Source organism: Mirounga leonina, unplaced genomic scaffold (assembly GCF_011800145.1).
Source record: "Mirounga leonina isolate KUSES-001 unplaced genomic scaffold, KU_Mleo_1.0 Mir_127, whole genome shotgun sequence".
NCBI lineage: Eukaryota > Metazoa > Chordata > Mammalia > Carnivora > Phocidae > Mirounga > Mirounga leonina.
In genome coordinates, this window is record NW_023270316.1 from 49,664,166 (window position 1) to 49,671,114 (window position 6,949).

Below are 6,949 nucleotides of genomic sequence, written 5' to 3' on the forward strand. Positions count from 1 at the left end.
TGAACATAGGGAAAAGAAGAAAAAAAGAGAAAGAGAGAGGGAGGCAAACCATAAAAGAGACTCTTAACTATAGAGAACAAACTGAGGGTTGCTGGAGGGGAAGTGGGTCAGGGGATGGGCTAAATGGGTGATGGGTATTAAGGAGGGCACTTGTTGCGATGAGCACTGGGTATTATATGAATCACTAAATTCTACTCCTGAAACTAACATTATCCTCTATATTAACTAACTAGAATTTAAATAAAAACTTGTAACATTAAAAAATAATAAAAAATAAAAACATCCTAAAACTACTATATATGCATATAACCCTTATGACAGTGAAACAAAATATATGCTTGAGGTTTTGAAGGGAGAGGATGATTCAGTAATATCATGTAGTAGTCAGATCTTAAATGAAGTTACATGTCTACTTCTGGGCAACAGATTTTTAAAATGACTTTAAATATTACAAAAGCATTAAAATATTAAGTGCAATAATTGATTTAAAATAACTGCTTTTCACTTAACTAGACTCACTTGACTAGTTACAAAGATGTATAAAATAGAATCCTTACCCTTAAGGAAATTTTGTAATGTAGGATAAGAGATCCACAGACAAACAACTCTCAAGCATGTGAGAAATGCTGTAAAGGATACATATACCAAGAATGAATGCAGTTAACTTGGGGAAACATGCTAACATAGGGTAACTGAAGGTATTACTATAATCTGGACTTATCCCTCCATCTACTATATTCTTGACCTCCCTAAAGTCCTGGGATAATGCAGTGAGGACAAAGGTCAGTCGATATTATAGTCTTAGTAAATGCAATGATTCCAGAATGCTCATAGCATTAAAGGGGCAGACAATGCCAACACCTACATACTTCATATGTAGGTTTTATGAGTACACTACATTATTCTTCTCAATTTAAAACTATTTTTCTTCCATCAAAATGAAAACCCACTTATTTAAAAAAAAATCATCAAAGTGATTAGAAGTATGGTCCTACAAATGCAATCTTTGTCCCCAGTTTAGAACTGTTTATTTGCAATAATTTCATCCAGTCAGTACTGTATAATCTGTGGGATCATGGTATCTGAGACATACTGCCTAAACTTAATCAGCCTAGCCCTAACTCTCGGTTGCCTCTCAAACCTTTGCAATTGTCCAAGCAGCCTTCTTTGTTTTTCCCAGTAATCGAGGGTGTGTCAAGACCCACTTTGCTGTGTTATTTTTTTTCTTGTTCACCTGATGTATAAGAGTTGCTCAGCTAGTTTCTGGATTTCTTTCAGAGGAAATTGTTCCATACATAGATGTAGATTCAGTGTGTCCATGGGAAGCGGTGAGTTCAAGAGCCTCGTTAAATGGGAACCATCTTGAATCGGAACTCCTGTGTCCCTGCATTTCTTGATTTGTGGCCTCCTCACTCCATCTTCAAAGCCATCAACAGTGGGTTGGGTTCTTCTCAGGCTTTAAGTATCTCTGACCTCCCATTTTGCCATATATCTCAAACTCGTGGGTATTCTACAAGGTCTCACTTTTCAAATCTTATTATGAAAAATACTGCCTCCTTAATGTACAATTTCAGGAAAACACAACCATTTCTAAAAATATATAAATCTCAGTTTTATATACCTATATGCAAAGTATAAAGATATATAAAATTAAAAAAATAAACAGAAGTGATAAAAGCATTCTGTTAGAGGAATAGAGAGAAATAAAGTAGAGGTGAAGTACATGTAATCCATAATGCTGTCCTCTTAGCTGGATGCCCAGCATAGGTTATCACCATCAATTTGCATTTATTCTATTCTAGAATCTTTGCCAATGGAGAGAATTGTGTATATTTAAATTATGAAACACTTAGTCACAACTTCATGCTTTTCCTCAAATATTTGAACATGTTCATCTTAAAAGAAAATGGTGACATATTCTGTGATGGCATATAGACCAAGCCTGTATTAAAGATATCTATACCGTCAGAGACAGATCTTAGTCTTTTAAAAGATAGTATATAATAAAGATTATAATTATTATAACAAAATTTTCTCTTTTCTTCTTAGAAATAATGAGCACCTATCACTATAAGTGTTCAAACCCAAGTGATATGCTTGCATTTCAGAATGGTTCAGAAGATATTTACAAATTGGGACAAAAGGCAAATAGGCTCTAAGATAGCTTTTTATACAGAAAATCCATCATTCCTTAGGTACTGGATGAAAGAAATAAAACATTAAACTTACCTTTTTTTTCTTTACCAGCACCTCACTATTTTTAGAAATATGTTTATATTTATGTTATCTATTATTGTTCTTTTTTAAATATGTCAAAACAGGAAATTTTTACTGATTCAGTCTGATTAGAATTGTTTCAACTCAGTAAGGTTGCTCTAAACATTATGTACAATAGATGAAGAAAAAGGTGTTAAAGGAAATTAATGAGGGCATAAACTGCAAAGGAATAGTTGTATCATTTGAGAAGCTTATTTCTCTCAAGAGCATCATTGTAACTGTTAGCACTGTGGTCACCCTTGACTCTACCCTTTAACCAGCTAAGAGACCTTGGACAAGCTTCATAGTCCCTCCAGGGCTTGGTTCTTTCATCTGTGGCTGAAAGAATTTAGTCAAGATGATTTCTAAGATTATTCAGATCTCTATGGCTTTATTATTTCAGGTACCACACAGAACCATATCAAGAGGAGAATATCGTTTATTGATTTGGATAACTTTATCTTAAGTAACAAATTACATTTAAAACTTCCCTGGCAATAATCTTTTACATATTATCAAAATAGCTGAAAATACAACTTTAAGAATGAAGTGTTTCAGTTTTGTTTATAGGCTTTAGTGAAGAAAACCATTTCATGACAAGAGGTAATAAGCAATGCAGCCATTTTTTATAGAAAAATAGATATAAAGTTATATATTTTTAGATATTTTCCATCCAATCTCAGCTATAAATGTCTTTATCACCTACAGTTATCTTTGGAATTAAATCTTTTGAGAGATGAATGCTGTAGACTATTTAATGCTTCAGCAGGTTTAGATGCTTATAACTTGTGAAAAGTTAAAATGTTTTCCCTTTTATTTCATATCCATTCTAAACTTTTATTGTTGCTTTTGAAATAGATATTTTAGAAACAAAAAGGATATGAGTGATCAGCTAGCCCAATTTTGGCATTTTTAAACCAAGACCACACATTCTTTTCACTCCTCCCATTAAGAGGTGATAGCTAGAGCCCTTGCTGTTCAAGCTCTGAGGTACTCCTTGTGAGATGCTCCACACACTGACATGGTTGCATGCTGGAGAGGCCACCTGTACATAATCTGAGTGATGACTGGAGCTGAATTTAGCCTCTGCCATTCCCAATGAGACAACACATGACTGGAATTCTTTTGGATCCTCTATTCCAGCCCTTCTGCCAACTGAATAGCCCTGAGTGACTTCCATCAAAACTACATGAAAGAGGAGACTCACCCATCTGAGTACTGCTACATTATTGATTCATAAAATTATGAGATATAATAAAGTGATTGTTGTTTAAGCAACTAACTTTTGGATAGTTTTTGTATTGTTTTTATTTTTACTGCACCAATAGATAAACAGACTTTGGTCCATGAAAGTGAGGTGCTAACATTACAAAATCTAAAATGTATGGCTCTGGTCTGGGGACAGGGCAACAGGCAAAAGCCTGACAAGGCTTAAAATGAATACTATAGAGGACTTGAAGAGACTGAAAAAAAAAATTACTAGGAGGTGGTAGAAAGTTTGGTACTACTTCTACCCAGGTAACCTGGAAAATATATAATGTACTTAGTAAACTTGATAATCTAGTTAAGATGATTTTTGGATGAAGTGTTGAAGATGCTACCTTGTTTCTTCCAGTTGTCTTTTTAAAAATGAGAGAAAAGAGAAATGAAATAATCAACTGCTAATAGAATATGGAGTGAATGTAAAGGGCTTAGGACAACCATTCCAATCAGCGAGTAGTCCTCAAAGTAAGAGATGGTCTCAGGGTAGAGATAAAATCTAATGCACTGCCCGTAGAACATACCCTGTGGTTGTAAGATCCCTTAAGACTTCAGAAGGATTTAAGGCAGTATCAAATGTACCCTCTCAGTAACAAAAAGAAAAAGGATATGCCATATTAGATGCTCTAAGACAGACAATAGTGCTTAGTGCACAAACAACAGCTTCACAGGAAAACCAAGATAGAGAAGGATTTACCTCAAAAAGATTTATGGGTTTGGTTTTGTCTAATGGAACAGATTAGGAATTGACACACAAAAGGCTCATGAGATTTTAAAGGAATTATATTAGCATTGAACATAACAGAAAGAGTTAAAAAAAAAAAAAAGGCCTAGAGATAACCAAAATTCTATATACAAGAAACATTCTAAGAAAGCCAAATTTTATGGAAAACAGATTTTATGGAAAAGGAAGTTTTCAGAGGGCAGGACCAAAGCCATGTAGAATTATTATAACCCAAAGACCAAGACTAAACCTCAATTGAGAAATGAAAATATCTGCCCAATTATATTTAAGAATTGCTATAGGATAGGGCGCCTGGGTGGCTCAGTTGGTTAAGCGACTGCCTTCGGCTCAGGTCATGATCCTGGAGTCCCGGAATCGAGTCCCGCATCAGGCTCCCTGCTCGGCAGGGAGTCTGCTTCTCCCTCTGACCCTCCTCCCTCTCATGCTCTCAGCCTCTCATTCTCTCTGTCTCAAATAAATAAAAATAAAAATCTTAAAAAAAAAAAAAAGAATTGCTATAGGGTAGTGATTGTCTTATTTTCTCTGTTCTGGAAAAGGAATATTTATTATGATTATCCTATGCCTGCTTCATCTTGGGACATTCATTTGTCCCAAGGGGACAGATCATTTGTCTCTTCATTTCACAGGTCTACAGTCTAAGAGTAACTTTATCCAAGGGGGAAAAATGCCCTAAACCAAGATATTTTTATAGCTAGATATAATTTAAATGCTGTGATCCTGGACCTTGAACCTGAGCTTCGTAACATAATAGAATGAGACTTTTGGTGGTTCTTGCATGATGAAGGAGAAGATCAATACTGTTGTAGGGCTTGTACTCCAGTGGTTTAAGCATGAAAGCAAATTATTTGAAACTTCTTTTATGCAGGTCAATGATCCCTCCCCTTGAATATGTACGTGATTGAGATTGCTTCAACCAGTAGAGCATGGCAGAAGTGGTGTTAGATTGTCTAATATCATGAAACTTTCACCTTCTTCACTTGACACCCTGACCTACCATATAAGAAATCTAACTACTCTGCAGATGTGATACTGAAGAGGCCACATTAGGCATTTTGTTGATAATTCCAGCTGAACTCAGCCTTTCAGATGTACCCTCCAAGTCACCATATGTGTAAGTATGCAATTTGCAGCTTCTAATCCACACTATCTAATGGTTGAATATCATCAAGTGGCCTCTATTACACCACATGAAACAGTAGGATTATGCAACAGATCTCTGCTGGAAGTTCTGACCCACAAAATTTGTGTGATACAGTAGAATGGTTGTAGGAGTTTTACTACTAAGTTTTGTGGTCTTTTGTTCCACAGTAGAGACCTAGAACATATACCTGCTCCTTTAAAGGTCAATCTTTAACAGATAAAATTATGGCAAGGAGAAATGAAGTGATTTGTACAAGTTTATGCAATAGGGTAAGGGGAGAATTGTGGTGCAAAACCAGAGCCCATATCTCCCTTTTATTTCCACTGTACCTCATCATCCTAATGGAGTGCATTTTTTTGTATAATGCTATCTTACAATGTTCAGAAATCAAGTAATCAACTTTATAAAAGTCAAACATGCTTTTTTTTTTCATCCTTCTGTTTCTTTCCTTTTACCTGATTGTCTTCTGCTATTTAATATTTTGAGACTCTGCCCACATATCAAGACAATAAGCATAGGTGAATTCTAATTTTTAGTGGACTTCAAAATAGAAACGCAGGGTAGCCTGAAGACAGTAATTTCGAATCACAAGCATCTGCAATTACATCTTTTCTGTTTTAACAACACCTGTGGTACCCGAAGTGAGACTCATTTTCTAACTTCTCTTGATAAGACTGTGAGAAATTAACAACAGTAGTTCCTGAAACTATCAAGACTAAAAATGTCAGTGACACTGAATACAGATGTAAGTGATATTAAAATAGAAGGCTTCTGTGAGAGGTCACCCAAAACTTGCGAGAATTTTTTTGGCTCTTAGTATCAATAATTACTACAATGACTGTATATTGCATAGAAATATCAAAGGTTTTATGGTTGAAACAGGAGATCTGACAGGTATGGGAAGATGAGGTACAGTATCTGGGGCAAACAATATGAGAATCAATACAGCAACTTTCTTAAGCACAATGTTAGAGGTGTCGTATCTATGGGTAATAACAGCCCAAACACCAGTGGATCTCAGTTCTTCACCTATGGCAAGCAGTCACATTTGGACATGAAATATACAGTATTTGGAAAGGTAATAGATGTTCTGAAGACTCTAGATGAATTAGAGAAGTTACCAGTGAATGAGAAGACATGTCAACCTCTCAATGATGTGCACATTAAGGACGTAACTATTCATGCCAATCAATTTGTGCAGTAGCTGTAGTAGACCTGGAAAGATACTTGGCAAACCATTCGAGGAACACACCTACAGTGGTTTATGCAGTTTTAATTATACCAAAAGACTGCATCATCCTTCTGCTTGTTTACAACTAAAATCTCCTGAGTTGGTGGTACCAAGGGGACCCAAATGGCTTTTACTCCCACTATTAGAGCCTTTTCTTTGCTAAAACTATTATCCAATGTATTTCTTTAAGTTGACTTTTTAAAATCCTCTAATTTTTTGTTACATATAAACATTCATTTAAAAAATAGAAATACATTATTTCTGTGATAAAGACTTAATGCTCTACCTATTTCTCTGCCCCCATTCACTGTCATCC

At 35.3% G+C, this 6,949-nt stretch overlaps 1 pseudogene; it reads left to right on the top strand.

The window, feature by feature from the left end:
- Window positions 1-6,123: 6,123 nt before the first annotated feature.
- Window positions 6,124-6,949, top strand: LOC118009361 (annotated as a pseudogene).